Raw genomic sequence first — 22,741 nt, 5'->3', positions numbered from 1 at the left:
CTTAACAAAATTTTAGCAAAACAAATCCAACACACAAGAAGGATCACATATCACAATCAAGTAGGATTTATTCCAGAGTTGCAAGGATGATTCAACATCTACAAATTAATCAACATGATACATCATGTTAACAAAATGAAATATAAAATTATATGATCATCTTCATAGATGCAGAAAAAAGCATTTGAAAAAATTCAATATCCACTTATGATAAAAACTCTCAGCAAAGTAAGTATAGTGCAATGTATCATAACATCATAAATGCCACATATTACAGTCCCACAGCAAACATACTTGATGGTGAAAAGCTGAAAGCTTTTCCTCTAAGAATAGGAACAAGACAAGAATGCACACTCTTACCACTTTTATTCAACATGGATATTGAGTGTCACAGCCACAACAATCAGGCAAGAAAAAGAAATAAAAGGCATTCAAATCAGAAAAGAAGAAGTAAAACTGTCAGTATTTGCAGATGACATGATGCTATAAATAGAAAACCTTAAAGAACCACCAAAAGATTGTAACAATTAATAAATGAATTTAGTGTGTTGCTAGATACAGTATCACTATGCAGAAATTGGTGGAATTCCTATACAGATATAATAGAACAGCAGGAAGAAAAATTAAGAAACGTAGGAACTAATTTAGGCTAGCAGGTGAAAGATGTGCCCACTGAAAACTGTAAGACACCAACAAAAGAAATTGTAGAAGACAAATAAATGGAAAGATATTCCATTCTTATAGGTTGGAAGAATTAATATTGTTAAAATGTCTATATTGTCCAAAGAAGTTTACAAATTCAATGCAATACCTATTAAAATTCCAATAGCATATATCATAGAACTACAGCAAATAATTTTTAAGTTTGTAGAATCACAGAAGATCCTGAATAGGAAAAGTAATCTTGAGAAAGAAGAACAAAGCTGGAAATCTGTACTATAAAGCTATGGTAATCAAAACATTATGATATTGGTACAAAAGCAGACTCACAGATCAATGAAACAGAATTGAGAGTCCAGAAGTAAACCGATATATATATGAACAATTCATTTATGACAAAAGAACCAAGAACATACAATGGTTTTGGGAAAAGTGGGCATCCACGTGCAAAAGAATAGAACTAGACCACTATTTTATGCCATACACAAAAAATAACTCAAAATGAATTAAGGACTTAAATATAAAACCTGAAAACATAAAATCCCTAGAAGAAAATATACGTGGTAAAGTCCTTGACATTGGTCTTAGTGATGTCTTTGTGACTCTGACTGTAAAAGTAAGGGAAACAAAAAAAAAAAAATAAGCAAATGGGACTACACCAAACTAAAAAGCTTCTTCACAAAAAGGAATCCATCATCAAAATGAAAAGACAGCTTACTGAATGGAAAAGGATATATGTTAATCATATACCTTATAAGGGGTTAATATAAAAAATATAGAGGAATTCACACACTTCAACTACAAAACAAACAACCCAATTAAAAAATGGAAAGAGGATCTGAACAAACATTTCACCAAAGAAAACATACTGATGGCCAACAGACCCATGAAAAGATGTTTAGTATCATTAATTGTTAGGGAAATGCAAATCAAAACCACAATGAGATACCATTAACACCAGTTAGAATGGCTATTATCTAAAAGACAAGAAATAACAAGTGTCAGAAAGGATGTAGAGAAAAGTACATTGTTGGTGGAATGTAAATTGGTGCAGCCAATATGGAAAATAGTATGAAGATTCCTCGAAAATTTAAGAATGGAAATATCATGACCCAGCCTTTCCATATCTGGGTATTTATTCAGAGTACAAAAACAGTAATTTGAAAAGATATATGCACTCTTACGTTCACTGGTGCTTTATTTAGGAGAGCAAGGATATGGAAATAGCCTAAATGTTTATCAAGAGATGAATGGAAAAAGAAGATGTGATACCTATGTATATAATGGAATATTACTCAGCCATAAAAAAGAGTGAAATCTTGCCATTTGTGACAACATGGATGCACCTTGAGAGTATTATGCTAAGTGAAATAAGGGCAGATGGAGAAAGACAAGTAATGTATGATTTCACTCATGTGGAATAAAAAAAAAAAACTTCAAACAAATAAACAAACAAAATAATACAAAAACAAACTCATTGATTGAGAGACAGATGGTCACTGGAAGGGAAGGGGCTTGGGAAGTGGGTAAAATGTTAGAAGGGGTCAACAGCATGGCGACGGATGGTAACCGTTGGTACCAAAGTGGGGATCCTTTTGTAGTGTATACAGATGTCGAATTATAAAGCTGTACACCTGAAATTTATAAAATTAAAAAAAAAAAACTGTTAGAAGGAAAGAGGCAAGCAGAAACAAGGTACAGCAGGTCTCAAGTTGTAAACCATCCTAATTCGCCATGCAGAGAAACAGAAGGTCGAAACACACAGGGTGTGAAAAATTTGGAATAGGCAACCATCCCATTGACAAGTCAGGCTAGCCAGGGGCAACTTCCTGAGCCTGTCTTTGCTGAGGTGATTCTGGAGACGGTAAAACGTTCCCTGGGGTGTCTGAGGGGCACTCAGGGAAGGTTCTGAGTTGCAGATGCAAACAGGCTTATGGAGTTCAAGATTGTCTGGTCAAGGGCATCCTCATTTACAGTTGCTTGGCGGCCAGCCTCTTCGGCAGTCACTGCTCAGTTCCCAGGATTACACACCAGAAATGGTGACCGCTGCCCACTCTCCAGCCCGCCCCCCCACCCCACCCCTGCAGGGGGGATTGTAAACACATCCTGATGATCCTGAAAGGCAGGAACGAATACAAAACAATGTTTTTGACAAAGCTCCTTGCCCTCCAGTGTGAAGTCAAAGAACACGTCAGGAGGAAAGCTTTACATTCGAGGTCAGGATGGCAAGAATGGGGGAGATTTTCTTAAGAACTAACATCCAATATGGAAAGGCTGTTTACAATAGCCAGGGGATTCCGTTTGAGAAATGGGGTAGTGGGGGGAGGAGAGGTGTAGAGGGTAAGGAATGTGGGACTTCCTCCGGATAGAAGGGGTCGCCCGACCCACTTGGCTTACTGATTCTGCTTACGCATCACTTCCATTAGAGAGCAGAGATTTCGTAAGAATGGGGTTGCCCTCACTTTTTAGTGCCATGTTAGTTGAAGCAGTTAATACGTTTATGGATAATGTCTCATTACCGCCTTTTAAGTCACATTCCAGACCCCCTACCTCACTTCGATAATAACACACCTGTCGGCGTGACTCACGGAGCCCGCGCCCTCTCGGTCTATCACAGGCTGCTCTTCAAACAACATGCGTGGCCATCTGCCTCTGTGCTGATAATGTTGTGCCATAAAACACAGGGGTGCCTCGGGCTCTGCTCCCCTGCCCTGGTCCCGCCAGCCCCACGTTCCTTTTGGCGTGGCACCTGGTCAGGCCTTGGGAGATCGGTGCCCTTCCCGGGACCCTCTAGTGGGTGTGTTCCCCCTTCGAGATGCAGGCCCAAGCTGGGGTTGAGGGGCCCGAGAAGGGGGAGGGCCCTGCTGGAGTCAATGCCTCCCCTTGGCTTCAGTACCTGGTTTTATTACGTGGGAATGGTGTGGCTCAGGGGCTTGAGAAAGGGGCGGTAAAGGGTGCCTCAGGGTTTTGGTGCTGGGAGTCTCCCCAGGTTGTCAGGAATCCAGTCCTGCAGGGCAATGGCCAGATATTATTAGGCTGTGTGAAGAGGGTGGAAAAGGAAACCAGAGGCTGGTGAGCAAGTGTGGTCCCAGGTCTAACGCTCTCACATGTCAGGCACAGCAGAGAAGCCAAAAATAAAATTGCTTTGGAAACCATAGATCTTTTTCTTTTCCCAGAGTAGAGGCCATGCTATGGGAAGGAGATGTTAGGGGAAAGAAAGAAACCAATTTAATTCAAGTTTAAACCTATTTATCAGTCAGAGGAATCCCGTAAGTAAATCTCATAGGTAAATATGAATCAACTACTGTTGGAATTTAAATCTCCTGGTGAGATTACTGGCTTCAAAGTACTATTTTGGCGTTATCATCAAAACTTGATTAAATCTCTAATTTGGTTACATAAAATCACAGAAGATTCTGAGAACCGCAATTGCCCTGATGCTCTTAGGTCTTGAATATACATGTACCTGGACAGGACATGGTTGTATGTTGTACATACAACATATTTGGTTTTTTTTTTCTTATTTTTAATTTTTAAAATTTATTTGACAGAGAGCACAAGTAGAGTGGCAGACAGAGGGATAGGGAGAAGCAGGCTCTCCACTGAGCAGGGAACCTGACTTGGGGCTGGATCCCAGGACCCTGGGATCATGACCCTAGCTGAAGGCAGCCACTTAACCGACTGAGCCATACAGGCACCCTGTATGCTTTTATAGGCTTTCCTTACCCACATTTATTGCATCAATAATGTCCACTTCTGATTTTCCTTTTATAAAAGATGGAATATCAGATCTATTATGTATCATTTTTAGACAACTTCTAATAACAATTAACATATGTGCATGTGTATTTCTTATAGTTCTGAGATTATCATAATATAATATTATTATTATGTTTAGTGCTTATTATGATACTTGGGAAATTTTACTGCTATTTTACACAAACTTGTTTGTTCTACAAGAAATCCTTTCACTGAGGAGTAGCTGAAGTATAAAAAAAATGTCGAGGAACATATTCTTGCTATCAATAGTAGCTTCTTCCAGAACAGGCTGGGGATTACAGGTGACTTTTATTTTCTTTTGTTTCCTTTCTGTATGTTCCAAATATTTTCACAATAAAAATAGTTTATATCTAAGGAGTACTTTCTCTATGTCAGGTTCTGTGTTAAGAATTTTGTATTCAGTAGCACATTGTATCTTCACAATTGCCCTAAGAGGCCCTATTTTTATCCTCACATTACACATGAAGAAATTAAAGTTTAAAGGAGTTTAAATAAATTTGTCCAATGACTCATATCTGTTAGGGCCAGAATTCAAACTCATGTGGAACTAGTTCTAAAACTTGAGTTATTAGCCCCCATGCTAAACTTCATTTCTTTTGTACTCAGAAACACACACATACATTTTTATTTTTAAAATAAGCCATAAACCCCACTATTGCATTTAGCATATAGCTTGCATGACAAATACAAAATGTACACCCAAATCTCCAGGCTAGTTACTAAGATTAGAGTCCAATAGCTGATTAAGAAAACACCTAGGATTTACTTGAATTGAGGCTCACCATTTTTAATCAGCTTCAAAGTGTTATTTGTTCATGATGTCTACTTTTATAAAATTCAGAAGTACATTCAAAAAAAGAGGACATAGGCATAGAAATTATTCAAATAATGAAAAGTAAGTAAATAACATTATTTTACATTAAATATTAAGTAATATTTAAGAAGTGACCATGTAAATTGGGTTGTTTTCACTTTGTCTTGTTTTTGAAAAGGAGGAGAAAATACTGCAGCAAGATTAAACCACCATTTTGAAATAGAGTCAGAACTCTGGTGTGGTTAGTGGGAGCAGCTGTTCTCCGATCTCCAACCACATCTGGAACATTACGTTTAGTTCTGGGTACCACATTTTGAGAGAGAACTGGATCAACTGGAGTGTGTCAAAGAGGGGTGAACAGGACGGGATGTACCTAGAAACAGTAACATGTGAGTTAGTTACTAAAACTCTGGTTGTTCCAGGGAGAAGGCTAGAGGGAAACAAAAGATCTGGGTCCAAAGCTACAAAAGGTCCGTCATGCTGAAGAGGGATTTGGCTTTTCTGTACCGTGCCAGAGGGCAGGAATAAGACCAGTGAGGTCAACTGTCTGTTTAATATAAAAAGAAATTTGGGGCCTAATAAAATGGGCTGTAAGTGAACTAATGAGGGTCCCTGGAACTCATCAAGCAGAAGAAAAGTGTCTGAATCTTCTAGTTACAGGAGAGGCAGTAGAACTACCAGTGGAAATAGTAGAATTTTCTTAGTTGTAAAGAAATGAGAGGTAACTTTTTTTAGAGAATGATCTGACGGTTCCTTTATCAGATATTAGTGATTATCTTGTATAATCTTTCTGTTCCTTTCTGCCACACACTTCTTTCTTTTGTTCAGTAAACATGTCTCCAAAATTATTTGGAAATATGCCTTCTCTTTTTAAGATTTTATTTATTTATTTGAGAGAGACAACATGTGCATGAGCTGGGGAGTGATGGAGGAAGGCAGAGGGAGAGGGAGAAGCAGACTCCTGCTGAGCAGAGAGCCCGACAACCAGGTAGGGCTCAATCCCAGGACCCTGAGATCATGACCTGAGCTGAAGGCAGAAGCTTAACCAACTGAGCCACCCAGGTGCCCCTGGAAATTTGTTTTTAAGCAGTGAAAAATATCTCTTTCATAATTGTCTATGTAACACAACTCACTAGGAGAAAAAGGAGAGGGGAAAAGAAAAAAAAAATCCCACAACCTTTGAAAACAAGCTGATAAATTTTTAGACAAACATGAAAAGAGTGCATGAGATCTAAACCCATTCTCAGTTAAAATTTTAACATCCCATGTGGCCTTGAATAAGTGAAGTTACTTAAATTCTCTGGACCTCAGTTCCTTCATCAGTAAAATGGGTATAATAACTCTTGCCTCATGGCTCTTATGGGAATTAGTGATTTAATGTGTGCCCGGTTCTTTGAGGTGTTCGGATGAAAGGTGTTGTATAAATACTAGGTATCATTATTAACATTTAATGACCATATCTATTCTTAGGATACCAAGTATCCTAAGAAACAAAAGCTGTTACAGGCCACAGACAAGCTTTCAAAGACAGCTTCACAAGTGTCTATGAATATAAGCTAGAATTATTGAGAGAGCTTTGTGTCTTACTGTCCGCTTAAAAATTGCAGCCCCATGGATTCAACCTGACCATATAGCTGTAGATTCAATGGGTGCTTTTGAAAGCACTTTTGCTGTCTTCAAACTAGTTTTCATTACTACTTTTAAACTAGTAGTAATTTTGGAATCTTCAAGTCATTTCATTTTTCTTGCTTTTTTTAAAAAAAGATTTTATTTATTTATTTGACAGATTGAGGAGAGAGAGAGAGAGATTGACAGTGAGAGAGGGAACACAATCAGGGAGACAAGTGGGAGAGGGAGAAGCAGGCTTCCCGTGGTGCAGGGAGATGGATGTGGGGCTCGATCTCAGGACCCTGGGATCATGATCTGAGCCTAAGGCAGATGCTTAATGACTGAGCCACCCAAGGGCTCCTTATTTCATTTTTCTTATCTCATTATAATTATCATCCATGGAACCCTCTCAGTAACATACATACACTAAATGTGGCAGTTTTTATCTTTTTTTTTTTTTCTCTTGCAAGTAGTAGCTTTTCTCCTTATTGTGGGGAGAACACATTGGCATATCTATTGCCTGGGTTAAAAAAATAGAGCCTGTCTTGCTTCGTCCTTTCTTCTGGTGTAAAATCCTGATTGAGTCTGCTTGTTACTCCACTCCTTGTAGTTTTCAGAAACAGCAGAAGTTGGTAGGGAGTAGGAAGGGGGAGGTCCTTCTCTGATCTCACAAGACAAACTTAAACAATAAACATTTAAAGAGAAGGAAGAGCAAGTACAGAAAAAGGAGCAAAGCTGAGATACTGAACAGCTCATTTGTCAGTCAAGTATTGGCTTCAAGATGGAAGAGTCTTTCATCTGAAAAAGCTAATTATCCAAGAGAAAAATGGGCAACAGTCATGAACAGCTCAAGAAAGATGACTGACTGATCAATGAATATGAAAAGTTGTCTGGAAAAACATGAAACCAGCAGAGACAGTGTTTCACGCTTTAGGTCACAAAACGTTTTCACTTAAAGAATACCAAATGTGGAGAAGAGAGGGACAGAATACTGATGTTGGAAGGATAGATTGATAGGATCCCTGGAGAACAATTTAACACTGTCTAGTAAAGTTGAAGATGGGTTGGGCCTACACCTTAGTTTCACTTCCAGACTTACACTCCAAAGAAGTTCTTGTACACGCGTACAAGGAAATGTGAACAAGAATGTTTTATAGCACCACTGGTTTGTAATGGTGCGAAACAACCTGAGTGGTGGAAACAATCTAAACGTTCAGTAAAGGGAGGCCAGTAAATCAACTGTGGTATATTAAGACAATGGAATAATATGCATTATACGGTAGTGAAATTGAATTAACCAGAATTACAAGTATCACTCTGGATCACTATAGAAAACTCTCAAAAAACATAAGTTTCAGGACCCCCCCAAAAAAGCTGTGGAAGTATAAAGGAAAAATAATGTTTACTTTAAGTTTAAAAATATTCAAAGGAAGACGACTGCTGGTAGAGAAATTCAGACTCTTAATGTGTGTATAGAGTATGAATTCCCAGTCTTGGCAGTCTCTTTCGAGTTAGTAATTCAGGACCTTCTTGAAATGTTCACCTTGCTAGTGCCAAGTAATTGTTACAATCAAGATTTCTGTAGAAGTCAGGAGGAATGGGCTCCAAGGGTCTCCAGACCGCTCCAAAATATATTTGTTCTAACCCAGAACTTTCTGATAGAAACCATGTATGTAATTTAAAATTTTCTGGTAGCCACAGTTTAAAAAATGAAAATGAACAGGCAAAATTAATTTTGATAATAGATTTTACTTAACATACTCAAAATATATGTAATCAATTAAAATTTTTCATAAGCTATTTTAAATATTTTTATACTAAGTCTTTAAATCCTGGCATACACTTTAAGGATGTTATCTCTATTTGGATGTTAAATTTTCATTAGAAATACTTGCTCTGTATTTAGATTCATAAAATTTAGAATTGCAAAGATAGATTCACATATCCAACTTATTCCAAACATACATAAAAGTTTTTTAATCACTGAATCAAGCATTGTTTTTAAATTTAAATTCAATTACTTGAAATTAAATAAAATGACAAATTCAATTCCTTAGTTTCATTTATATACAAAATTTCACCAGCCATATGTGGCTCTTGGCTACCATACTGGACAGAGCAGGTCTAACCTGCCATCCCCATAAACTATTTCCTCTCTGGAATTTCTCTTTTCATACGATTGAAGTCAAACTAAAAAAAGTACAGAATGGCTTTTCTGGACAAAGGTAGCTGCACAGAGCCACTTGCAGTAAAAAGGTCAAGGCCAAATAACAGCAAGGAATCTAGCCTGATTTATATGTATAGCCATCTACTTCCTAAATTCTCAACTGCCTATAGTAGCTCTAGTCTCCCACTACACAAAACTGGGAAGAATTTTCCAAGGTTCTGTGTCCTTGGATCGACTCTGTGCCTGGACAGCTTGTCTTAAGTTGTTAAGCTCCCCAAAAGCAAGCCACTGGGTTTTACTAAAACACTAGTCCCTTTCCGAGTTTGGTGTTTGGGTGTTCTCTGGGACTCCTTGGTGATTTCTAGTTGAAAATTTTAACCGAAAAGTCTAAAGGAACTCACCTGAGGAAAAATATGCAGAAGCTTGCAGAGGAGAGATGGTAGGGACCTCAGAGGCCATGATAATAAAGCAACGTTACAGGGAGGCAGAGAAAAAAGGATATTGGAGTATTCAAAGAGAAAGGGAACCTGTGAAATTAAGGCAGATGCCCGGGGGGTGGGTGTGATTTGGCAGAAAAGGATGGGAATCACTGGGTTGGAGCCTTAGAACTAGACTCTGGTCAAGATGACCAGAAACTGAAGTGAAATAGATCTATACTGTCTTTCCAGCTGCCACTGCTTGGAGTCCAAAGCAGTAGGGAACATGTCTTGTTGGGGAACAGCAACCCGAGTACCAGTGGTTGAAACGGAGGGCTCTTTGATTTTTAAATGAAAGTCAATCAGACTCTACAGTACTCTCAAGTATTTTCCCACTTTTGTTAAGCTTAATGCCAGCTTATACACACAACACACTCACTCACACACACATTAAACAGAACCATAGAAAGGGTCTCGAATAGTTCCTTAAGAAAACAACAGCAACAAAGCCTTTGAAACTATTGATAATTAATAAGCCAGGCTGTAGCAATTAATACGTGCAGAGATGAGGCGCCTACTGTTCTCCAAGCCATAGCTCATTTAAAATACTCACCCTGTAATTTATGAGTGATATTTAATACCTCAGTGACCATAAACCTCAGTGTTTTATTACCACTGCTTAGCATACCTTTGATGTGCTGCCCAGCACTACACAATCCAAAACAAATTACTTTCAGGAAGCTGGATATTATATAAATGCAGGAAAGTCATAAATAATGCACAGGAGGAACATTTTCTGTGGGTTCCGATGGGCCACAATGGGTCTCTGTGAGTCCGACTTCTCAAGCATTCCCCAGGCCCTAAATGAAGGGCAAGAGAGCTGTCCGTCTGAGGAGTAGTTGTCAGGTATGGCGGGAATGCTGATTTCCAGGCTTCACTCTCACCATTTCTTGGGCCTAAAGCTATTCTATTAGCAGAAGCTAATGTAAATCAGCTGAGGACCCTTCAGGAAGCAGGCAGTCTTAGGCACTGTTATCATAAATGTGAATTCCTATGTCCCAATTCCAAAGGCAGTTTGGCAACATCTCAGTGAGTCCACCCTTAGATCCAGGCAATGTCACTTCAGAAGATCTGTCCATAGATAAACTTGCACATACGCAAAATGATGTAGGTGGTCTGTAATGTTGCCGTGTCATTCACTGATGCTGTATTTGAACTGGAAAATCTTGAAAAGAGCCAGAAGTCCACCAATAAGAGACTGGTTAAATAAATTATGATACATCAGCCGGAAGGAATACTTTGAGGCTAATATAAAAAACTGGGAAGATCTCTATGCCTGAGTGTCTACAAGGTATATTGTGAAGACAGAAACACAAGGCACAGCAAGGTGTGTATAGTCCTCTAAGGATTTCAGAACTAAAAAGTCAGAAAGGATGCACCAAGACAATATTAACTGTAGCAATATTAATTATAAAATGTGCCCACCATTCCCACGCTTAGGAAAACACAAGGAGGACAGAGGGGTTGTCAGAACCTAGAAACTTAAGGAGACATCCCATGGAGCTAGGACTCAGAAGTCTCAGAAGGGGTGTCACCAGCTGGTGTTGCCATTTCTTTGGGGAAGGAAGGCACAGACATAAGACAGGTTCTGGGGGTGCAGGTACTGGCCGCAGTTGAGAACCAACTGTGCCGCCACGTTCCAATCTTCCTGCCTTCCTGTCGTCCTCTAGTATATTCTATTGGCTGCTTCTCACAGAGAACCAGCTAGCTGACAGAGGAAAAATGTGGTTCCCAGAGTCCCAAAGTAGAGTAGAGAAGGATGGATGTGAAGTTGACAGGCAGTTAGTTAGTAAGTAGCACACTGGATTTAATAAAAATGGCCTCGTTGGGCACTGGACCATTCACGTGGCTGTGGGAAGTGGTGTAAGTTATCATGAGCTTCCCATCCTAGTCTGGAGCTGCCCTTTCCCACCATAGCCTGGGATTAGCACTGGCGCTAAGGGTGAGGTTTAGATTCACACCCGTAGATAATGTCTCTTCTGTGGGCTAAAGCCTTGGTAGGCTTCTTGTGTGCATTATTTTTATTTACCCCTCTGATCTCACTTATGATGAAGAATATCATTGTCAATTTACACATGTGAAAGTTGATTAAGAAAAGAAATCCTTCTAAGTAGAGGAACTGTCCTCCTCTGTATCTCTTCCACCTACTCTTCCTGTCAGCTAATGGAGGGTTAGTTGTATTAAACAGATCAGTGGTTTCACCCACTCACCTGAAATCACCCCTTGGATCTTACTTGGGATGGATGAGATGGCCGCCACGCTGTGACTGAGCTATTGCACAGCTGTAGGGGAAACAAGTTGGGGCCTATTCCTTAATCTGAAAGCACCTGGCCCTGGGGAAGCTGACTTATCAATTGCCTGGCTGTCTGCACTCTCCAGCTTCCTCTTCTGCATCCATCTCTAGGTACCCAACCCTGAAAGATGGCTCAGTGGCCAAATGAGCTTTGCAACAGGAAAGACAACAGTTGACACCATCTCCTTGAGTCAACAGCTGTGGCCAAAAGCAAATAAAAAGATAGTTCTGTGGTGTGATTCCAAAGGAAATGTTTGGAGGAGTGGGTTTTACACGTCTTCCCCAAAAGGCAGAACTGGTCTATCACAACAAGGTCTTAAAGCATGTTTGTTAGTCTTGTCAATGCCTTGCCGACTTCTCCCTGCCCCCCAGTGTTTTCTATTCAGGTCAGAGAACACCCCCACACATATTTCTCCCATGATGGTGGCTGGACGGAGGGCTAATTTCAGTGTTTGTCCTCTTATCTGGAGGCCATACTCCACAAAGGAAATTCTTAAAAACCAAAAAGAAACTTATTTACCAATAGCGATTATGCCAAGTGAATAGCAAGCAGCTCTTAACCGGGTTTTATAAATAGAGTAAAAAGAATATTTTCACAAAGCAGATAAACAATAATAAATTAACCAAGACATAAACCTTGCCCTTCAAGTGGCTTGCTTGGATAAACAACACTTGCGCCCTCCTGAAGAAATTCCGTCATAAGAAAATTCGAACTTACAAAATAACCAAATTGACAAATGATTATTTGCTTTCCAAAGGAATCTCTGAAAAATTACCATAAAGCCTTCTTTCGTTTTTTTCCTCAATAGGGGTCCCTTTCCCCAAATCCCTTTCTGTTCAGTTACCTATGTATTTAGAAATAAGTCCATTTTGGGAAGTAAAGGGCACCAATATTCAATACAAAAGGTTTTCATTTTTCCGGTGAAGCTTTCTTTGAATCTCAGTATTGAATCCAGGTCCGAGTATTTCTCACTTTGGTTTCACTTCTCTTGCTTCCTGTGGAAACCTAAACAGATAGTCTAGTGATTTGGGGGTGAATTCCCCAAGCCTCTCCTCATGATCCTCTGTCTGGTGGTGGTCTCCCCAGTCATGCCATTCTTGGGACTTCTCTGGGTGACCAGAGTCAGAGTGGACGTATTGGTTCCTTGCGCACAATGGATTGAGCTTGTGTCACTCTACTTACCACCTAACATGTCAAAGGTAAACTGGATCCTTTCACTTTCAGTTGCAATGTTACTTCGGACAAGGACTAAAGAAAAAACATTTGAACTTAGAAAAGATTGGAATCACCTTTACCCTCGCTCTAATACACTTATACCCCCCACTCTCTTTTTCTCATAATACTTTTATATAAAAATGTATGTACTGAGATGTTACCACAGACTTCTCAGACTTCCCCAAACCCACAGACCTCAATACTAGGCAAACAAATCTAGTAAAATTAGATAGTCTTGGTAGATTTCTAAAGCCTCCAGTTTCCAACCAGGCTTGACATAGCATCGGGAAAAATCCTTTGTGTGATATGATGGTTTTGTTGCCAATCCTAAGTCACCTTTCAATGGGGTTACAGTTTGAAAAGCCACAGTTAAAAATGTTAACTAAGTAGATTAGACTTTCAGAAATTAGAGTAGAGTTTGAATTGTGTTAAAGATTTGTGTTGTCCTCGATTTTACTTGAAATGATTCCCCTTGCCCCAACTAATAATGGATTTGCCTAGAAATATAGGTGCTTAATACCATTGTCTGTTGTTAGGAAATAGCTGGGGGGCCAGAGAGGCCCAGCGGGAAAGACCAGCTTCTTTAACTTCATGGGAGTTCAGCTCCTTAAGATGGTCAAGTGTATGCTCATTACTGTTCACTTGTGACAAGTAATGCCCATTTCAAAAGGTTTTAAAGTAACCTTAATAACTCCTCCATTTGTGTCTGTGTGTGTGTCTCTCTCCCTCTTCCTCTCCTCTCTTTCTAAATATATGTATTTAATAAAATGTAAATTTTCTGAAAGGTACTATTGAAAAGAGCCCTATTATTAATCTCTGAGTGGAAATCTGATCATTTAGAGGTAAGGTAATCTCCCTCCTAACAGCTGGGTGGGCCCTCTCCAAGTTTGAGGAGGCATTTAGACCACCCAAAAGCAACCATAATGCCAATATATTTTGAATATAAATGTAAAGTAAATGTTAGCTTTCCCATGATTTGCGCTAAGCACAATAAACATCAAGTGAGACCAGAAAAAATCATAGGGGCTTTAAGAAATTTGCTTTGATGATATTAACATTCAGACAAAGATATCAGACTCAGTTCCCTTATGAACAATTACATATTCTCCTTCTCTCGGGTCAGATCTAATAGCACCCAATGTTGAAAAGGCTCTACGTTGTTCTCTCCACATAGGCAGAACCAGCTGGCCAGTGCCCGACAAGGTGAACCTCTCTGCAAGGGAGCAGGGTTCTACACCTGGGAGACAACATTCATCCTGATCTATTTATTACTCCATGTACACAAGCTGTTTCTCCACTTTGTCAAATGAGCTATTAACTCCTGTGTAGGGGCCATTTCCTTTCCTTGTTCCTCCCCCAACTACATAGAATCTATTAAAAAATATAGACTGTGAGAGCCTAAACATTTGACTCAAATGAACTAGGGTATCAGCAGACCATGGAGACACAAATAAGTAGAGAGAAGAAAACATGAGCCACAGCAGGAAGACCGGAGCTGAAGAGTGAGGATGAGCTCTGATTTCTAAAAAAACAGAGAGGTTCATATTGATTAGAGTGCGTTTCTCACGGTGTCAAGCCAGTGAATAAGGGTCCTGAGACAGACGGACGTCCAAGACTCCCAAGCACGCAGAGGCAACACGATGAGTGAAAAGCAGTCTGGACAATGTGGTGAGCTGAAAACACACACTCTGTGTAAATGGGGGGAGGAGGAGGGAGGGGCTACCTCACTCCAGGCTACTGGAGTGATATGCCTGAAGGGATACAGCACCAACATAGTTAACTGATTTTCAGGAGAAGCTAGAATTCCAAGAATCTATAAGAACTCTCCCTGTTTTTAAATGTTACAAGATAAATTTTAAAAACATCTACATACCAGGCAGGCCAAACAAAACACTTCTGTAGGCTGCCAGCTTGGGGTCAAATTTGCTGATGACCATGGATTCTGGTCCTTAATCCTAGCAAAGCATGAATTCTACTCCCATGGTAATGAGTACCACGAGTGTCCCAGTCCCTTCCCTGATTTTCAACTCAAGCATTTCTTACTGGTCTCCAAGGAAGCCCATTAGAACAAACTTAAAAGTAAGCCAAGTGCTTTGACATTTATCAAATACCAGAGGTAGACCTTTCTCTTCTATAGAAGAAACTCAGAAATTTATACTTCAACCCTTTCAGTAACAGAAATCATTTACCCAAATTGTCAGTGTATGGCTACTGGCTGAGACTTTACAAGTGAATGGAGGCACAGACTTAGTACTTGGGTGGCCCTCCCTAATGCTATACCAAATGTCACTTGCAAAGCAGCAGGTCCCAGACCTTTCACGGACACCTAGAACCAAACTAAATCTGAAGAACAACAACAAAAATAATGTTAGTACTTTAAGACCAGGTATTTATGGAATCAAAGACCCAAGACAGAAGACCACAAGAAAGAGAAAGCTGTGACCCATCATCTTTTTTATGAACTGTGACCCGTGCTTTCTTTCTCAATGACCACCTACCAGTCCTCTGTTATTCAGAACCTGCTGGGCTCAAGCCAAGCTGAGAGAGGGGGACTATCTCTCCCATCACCAGCATGGGTCACATGTAGTTCTTCTGAATATGGGCAGAAAGGCAGGACGTGGTTCAAACAACAGGTCCAGGAAGCCGCCCAGAGACTTTCAAATTATGAGACCAGGGACATTTATCCTGGCCTGTTCTAAGACCTTTTTAATACCTGGGCCACATAGACATAGTTTTTGCATAAGCACCTGTGGTCCATCTATTGAGAAATGAATTTATTGTTTCTTCATTTCCCTAGAGAAGTGGCATTCTTTTTTTTTTTTTCCCAGTATTCATTTTTGGTTTTCATCGGCTTTGTTATTCTTGGGTGTGAAATGGTATATAATCCTTTATTGTTTTATTAAGTAAATACATCAGGCACTGGAAATGCAGTCAAGGCAAACTTAACTGGTAAAATCCTTACCCTTAAGGAGCTTATCCTTGAGTGGCCAATACAGCACTCTTCTTTTTTTGTTTCAGAAAATGTCACAGAGAGCTCGTCCTGAATTTTGAGCTTCAATAAAATACTTCATGTTGGGGAGCTTCAATCAAATACTTCATTGTACTTTCATGGGGTCCCAAAAGGAAGTCAGGTTTTAAGGGACAAGTTCAGTTTCTTCAAATCTTGGGAAGGCAAAGTGATTGAATCTCTTGCAAGATTCCATATGGGGAGGTGAGGGACCAGGTATATTGAGAATCTGGCAAAACTAAGGTAAATTATCTTCTGAATTGATTCAGCCATTTGTAGCAAGCCCGTCTGTGCAAATTTTCACGACTTCTTTATGGTAATTAGTTTCATGGATTATTGCCAAATGGCATATTTTTCCTACTCCAAGCCCCTTTCTAAGCACTCCTGGGAATGTCTGAAATATGAGATAAGCACTCTTAACCCAAAGTTTTATTAAAAAGTTTAATTAACACAAATGCCAAATGACACATTGATTGCTATTAAGTAGGTAGACTGCATGTAAATCTGTGAACCACTGAGTGACTATAAAACCCACTTCCCACAGCAAGCACAGAGCTTTATTTCTCCTCCCCATCAAGCAGGAGAGCCCTCGGGACACACTTGCCCACCGTCTGCCTGCTGGATTCTCAGGAATTCACTGCACACTGTGAAGCTTGGTCGTGGTAGGGAATCACCCTGAATTTGCTCTCTGTCAAACCTTTCGTCCTCCCCTTGGGCCTGACACCACTCTGCCTGGGCCTCTGGCTTTCATCTCCTTTACACTGACTTCTGGGAAGCCACCAGCCTCTCTCACTTGTCCAAACCTCGTCCCTTACCTGGGAAACACACTTTTACTGGATCCTCTCTCGAGCCTCCAGAAAATTACTGAATTTCTGTCTTTTCTAACAGAGTCCCCCATTAAAACCTTGGTTTCTCAAGGTCAGAAACCACATTCTTACACATCTTTTTATCTTCAGCACCTCTCACAACTCGCTACTTTCAGAATGAAAACATGAAGGCCTTATCCTGCGTTCCCATATCTCTTTCCTGTTTTTTAAACATCTTTGTGGAGAGAACTTCCTTTCCCGCTCTGTCTTCTGAGGGCCTCTACCCCTCCCGCAGCCCTCCACCTCCTCGTCAGTTGATGCCTCATATCACAATCATGTTACATAAACATAGCCCAGCTTCTCCACCTGTAATTAGTGGAGAGAGAGAAAGAAAGGTCTAGAAGATCACCTGGAATTCGTCGTTACCGTGAAATGAATGACAGAGTTCACTATACATGGCTGAGCACTCCCGGCTTGCTCAGGGATCCGCCAGAAATATGAATATATTCACAGACACTAGCAGAGGAGAAGCGAGAAAACGAATATGGACAAAAACGGTAGCACGAAGGGAAGGAAGCTGAAAGAACACAAATCAGAAGGGCTTCAGGGACGGCCTCAGTAATCTATTGCCACAAGAGTGCTGAGCAGAAAGAGCAGGGGCGTGTATGTGTTTTTGCCCCTGAGTCTGCCCCAGGGTCCGCTAGGTGGTTTTGCTGATCTGGGTCATATGGCTGAGAGGGGCCGGATTCGCTCAGGTGTCTGCAGTCGGTGAGCCAGCTAAGGGCTGGCTGTCCTCCCTAAGGGGCTTTCTCTGCATGGGCCCAGGGCACGGGTGCAAGGCCAGCGTGGGTGCAAGGCATAGAGAAATACACCTCATCAATTCACGAGAGGAGCTATAAATTCACATCCCGAAGGGTATGTGTACAGAGGGGGCTGGAGAGTTGGAGCCATTCTTGCCATCAAAACATGACCGTAGGAGCACCGGGGTGACTCAGTCGGTTAGGTGTCTGCCTTCAATTTGCGTTATGATCTTAGGGTCCTGGGATCGAGCCCCGCATTGGACTCCCTGCTCACTGGGTAGCCTTCTTCATCCTCTCCTTCTGTGTTATCTCCTTCGCTTGTGCTCCCTCTCATATAAATAAATAAAATCTTAAAAACAAACAAACAAAAAAAGAACACATCATCCCAAGCCCCAAGCCCCATTTATGAGTAGCAAGGCACGCATACAACTGTTTTGAGTTCCTCCAGAAGCTGATCCTAAGACCAGAATCCAAGGGCCAATGGTTACTTGGAAGAGCCAACACTGGCAAGAGTGTGAGGAAGTGAGGAAGTGAAGGAAAGAGCCCTCCTTTGTTACCAGGTAAGTTCCCACTGAGGATAACTGAAGATGACTCTTGCTGAGAAACTCAGAGCAGGTAGAGAATACACGCCTTAGAGGGGTCCCACTGAAGGAAGAGAAAGCTGGGGTATTTATAGCCCAGTTCCCCTCAGCCATGAGCTGCGACCGCCTGCTGGGTTGGGGTGGGGAGGTGAAAGTGGCACATCTGTGCATGGGGGCTTTGGATCAGCAGAAGGAGCAAACTAAGCTCCAAGGTCAGCCAGAGAGAGTATTCAAGCCAAGAACAGCCAACTGGGAAGCTGAGCAGTGTGCACTCAAGGGGTAAGGGCGAGAGGATGTGGCAGGGCGCTGACCGCTGACCTGTCCCTGACCGCGCTCCACAGCTGCAGACGGCAGCAAAGCCTGCCAGAGGTTATGGTATAGCTAAGTGGAAGCACGATGGGCAAATCCGGTGTTTCCTTCTGGACAAATCCCCTCCCATCTCTGAACCTCATTTTCCTCGACAACAGGTACTTCATAAGCATTTTATGAAGGTAAAATTGAGGCCATGTATTTACAGTACCTGGTAGATACATAAATGCTATGTATGTACTACCAGATGTTCATATCAAGATTTTTTTTTTGTTTCCATTTATTCCTTTCTCCATAATGTGGGTGGAAAGAAACATATCCTTTCAAATGTTGGCTTAGGCCCTCACACTGGGGCCATCCTTTGTTGTCTGCTATAGGCTTCCAAAGCAAAGGACAGAATAGGACTTAGAAGATGAAGAAATGGCAACATCTTTATAGAGCTTGATAATATGGGAAGTATTCCCACAGGCAACTTCTCTCCTTCAGGGAAACAGGACCAACACCCGCCAAATGCTTGCGATAGAAAACTGCTCCCTCCTGTGTGCACAGACTTGAATAGGAACCATCAGCAGCCAAGTATACATTTAATTATGCTGTGCTTTCTTCAGAAGGCACTCTTTTTTTTCTTTTTAGGGTTGTATTTATTTATTTGACAGAGAGAGAGAGCACAAGCTGGAGGGAGTGACAGGCAGAGGCAGAGGGAGAAGGAGATGCCCTGTTGATCAGAGAGCCTGATGTGGGACTTGATCCCAGGACCCCGGGATCATGACCTGAGCTGAAGGCAGATGCTTAACTGACTGAGTCACCCAGGTGCCCCATCGGAAGGTACTCCTTCCTCAGCCTTTCTGGAACCCTTGTTTGTTCTTTACTGATGACCTTTCATGCTGGGCCGCTGTTTAATGAAATCATAATTTGAAAATACAATCCCCTTTGTCTTTGAAGTTCTTGCTTCAGACTTTCTGCTTCTTTCCATGAAGGGTAGGGCCACCCTGGGTAAGAGGACATGGGATCTGACGGACGCAGACTGCACATGCCATGAAGAGAAGGTGAGGCTAGGTTCGCTCAAGGAGGTTCTCCGATGTGGACCTACTTACTTCTTCCACTTACCACCCAGAGGCTTTAGTCGATCTATTATACAAACTTCATCAGTGCATTTGAAGGTACTCATTTGGTTTCCACAGGAGAACTAGAGAAAAGCTTTTTCACAGCATCAAAACCTGCAATAGACTTGAAGAGATTATTTGTCATTAGATTGCCTCTAGGCAAATCCTTCTGGAAGCCATCTGTGTTAGATGAGAACTGTATATATTGAAATGCCAGGGGAATCACTGAGTGTCCTGAGGGCACCATTGTGTGCAACTGTGCCTTTGGTCTAAAGAAAAAAACCCCCCTGTTATTCTAAGATTTAAAAAGTCCTCCCCCCCTCCTCCCTGCTGTCTCTGATAGAAAGAGTATTGTCTTCTCCATAAAATCTATTCTATTTTTGAAATGTTTTTCATGTTCTCAGTATTCTCTTACCAGCATTTCCTCATAGCTTTAATTTTCTATTAGTAATGATGTAGCTAAGGTAGCTCTTTTGAGATTGGCTTCGAGTACTCAGTAAACTTTCTTAATTGTGATGTCCCCAACTCTGGACTTCAGGAAACTTGGGTGTCCATGAAAGTATGTAGGGTGACAGAAAAGTCTTCTAGGGTTGACTTTTTTTGGTAGTTGGGGGGGTGCTTCTTGTCTTCTTTACTCCATTTACAACCCTCCCTCGACCAACACCACGATGACAAGAATGCCTTTAGCAGAGAATAAAGCTTTTCTTCCACTTCGTTCTTAGCAAGGAGAAAAAGTTCATGTTTCTAGGGAGAGAAAATGTCAGTGTCTAATTCACATAGATACACAGATGATGGCCATCAGGTCTTTTCCTGTTAGTTTTTTGTTTTTTTTTTTTTTAGGAGTGGTTGCATATAAGGGTCCCTCTGGTAAGAAGAAAGGAAAGGGGTAGGGGGAAGTGTTTGTCATTCTTTGAGGCCATTCTGTATCTTGTTAAACATCCTTCCTGTATTTTAGGAATTTCCTCTAATATCTGTTTTGCTTCCCTGGTATTGAAAATTTACTCAGTTTCCCAGCAATGCTTGTAGCTGGGCATAATCTTGTTAAGATTTCCATTCAGAAAGAGCACCTTGAAGAAGGACATCACTGATCAGAGTTGGTGGTGAAGCATCCGTGGGGTGTGGGCAGAGATGCTAACAGAACTATTAGGGGGCCAGTTCCAGATCCCCAGTACACACCAACTTGACTGGCCCTCTGAGGCTTCCCAGAAGCAATCCCATGGCAGGATTTGGGCACTCCTACTACCTGCAACCCATCTTTTAGTAAATTAATTTTTTGCTTAGACTAGCTACAGTATGTCCTATTTCCATCTGAAAAGATGGGCTGATCTAGGGTTGTTTCAACAACAGCAGTCCACAGTGGACTTGCTTCCATTCCACTGATACTCAATGAACTTTTCATTCAGTTGAAATTCCTACCAGACTCTTCAAAGATACTGCAGCCTTTTCCCTATGGAGACAAAACCATGCAGTCCTGACATTGATGTGGCCCTTTTAAAAATTATAAATAATTCTCTCTGATACATCACTTTCTGGGTTTGGACAATCAACTCAACAGAGAAAGAACCAAAAGAGCCCCATGTTTTGAACACTGAGTTAGATAGTGTGACCTAAACCACAGCCTGGGTCCCCATAGGTTTTCCGCAGGGTTAAGAGAGAGGGGGCTGGTGACAACAGGCTGTGTAGCAGGACAGCTGTTATGTCTAAAAGTCCAGCTAAAACAGTAGTTTTCAACCTTGGCTGCGTATTAAAATCAGCTGAAAAAAATTTTTTAAATACCCGAGCCTGAGATCCACTCTCAGGAATTCTGTTTCCATTGGTCTGGAACCCGAGTATCTGTATCTTTTAAAAACTTGCCAAACAAATTGAGACCGTGGTTGAGACTTCTACCATAGGTTGGGTTCAGGGCCTACATACAAGCTAGAGTTCTTTCAGTGCTATTACTATTACTATTCACCATGTCCTGGTATAGATACATCCCAGTTCATACAATTGGAATGTGTATGTGTGAGAATATACATCAAATGTTGTGTTCACTGGTCCTGAGAGTAGCAAAACCAACAATAACCCATTCAGGCAGCATACAGCTTCGTCTGGGGGACAGTGTTCACCTGATCTGCCCAGTACGCTCTCCAGGAGAGCGACTCCATACATTGTACAGATCTACCTGGTTTAGGTAAATCTCCTCAGTAATACCAGTGCGCTTCATTCCACACTGAATTTGATAAAACTAACAGGAAGGCTAGTTAGAAGTGATCCTACTTTGGGTCATGCATTTGATATCTCTTATTAAATAATTATTGTAGAAACACCCTCACACACAGATAACTTAAGTTATCTACCAGTATGAACCAGAACAATAATGGGTCGTGCAGAAAATTGAGAGGCTGGGTTAAACTTCATCTCGCCAAGGAGGCCAGCAGGGTCCAAAGGACAGAGGTTCCCGGGAAATAAATTGCTGCTGGAGCAGCAGGGGGCCTGCCTAGGAATGGAAAGCCAGAAGGTATAATGGCACAAATGGAGATCATCCTGATAGCAGGATAACAGAAGTCAAAGAGACAAGAATCAGGGTAGCAAATGTACTTCACACCAAAAAATCAGTTCCAGTGAAGACGGGCACAGAACTGAGTACAAGAAGGAGAAGCAAGTCACTAAAATAAGGCAGGCTGGGACGATCCAATGCAGATGCAAGGTAAGAATTGGGACCAGTTAGCCAGAATGGAGATCTGGAAGGAGAGAGAAATAAGGGAAATATGGAAGAATCAATTTAATCCAACTAAAACCTCAAAGCTCATGCCACATGCTCCAGCGTCCCCAAAGTCCTTGCCCTCAGGGGCAGCTTCTGATCCTTCCTCATGAGTGTGCCGCTGGGACCTCACCAAACGGGGCTGAGCCCATCTTGCTCCAGGACTGGGTCCCCGTCTTTCGTAAAATCTCCTAGCTCTTTGTCTCCTTCTTCCTGGCCTTGTCTACTCGGTCTGCTTGTTTGGGTAAACACCGGTCAGTTGGTCACTTCCAGTACTATAAAGGTATAGAAATGACAAAACATTCCCTCAGGCTCTTCATTCCCAATTGCTTCAAGCTCAATCTTTTCCACTTTTGTGACACAGGCTTCCCCCACTCA

This window comes from Mustela lutreola, chromosome 1, assembly GCF_030435805.1.
Source record: "Mustela lutreola isolate mMusLut2 chromosome 1, mMusLut2.pri, whole genome shotgun sequence".
NCBI lineage: Eukaryota > Metazoa > Chordata > Mammalia > Carnivora > Mustelidae > Mustela > Mustela lutreola.
This window is presented reverse-complemented; position numbering follows the sequence as displayed.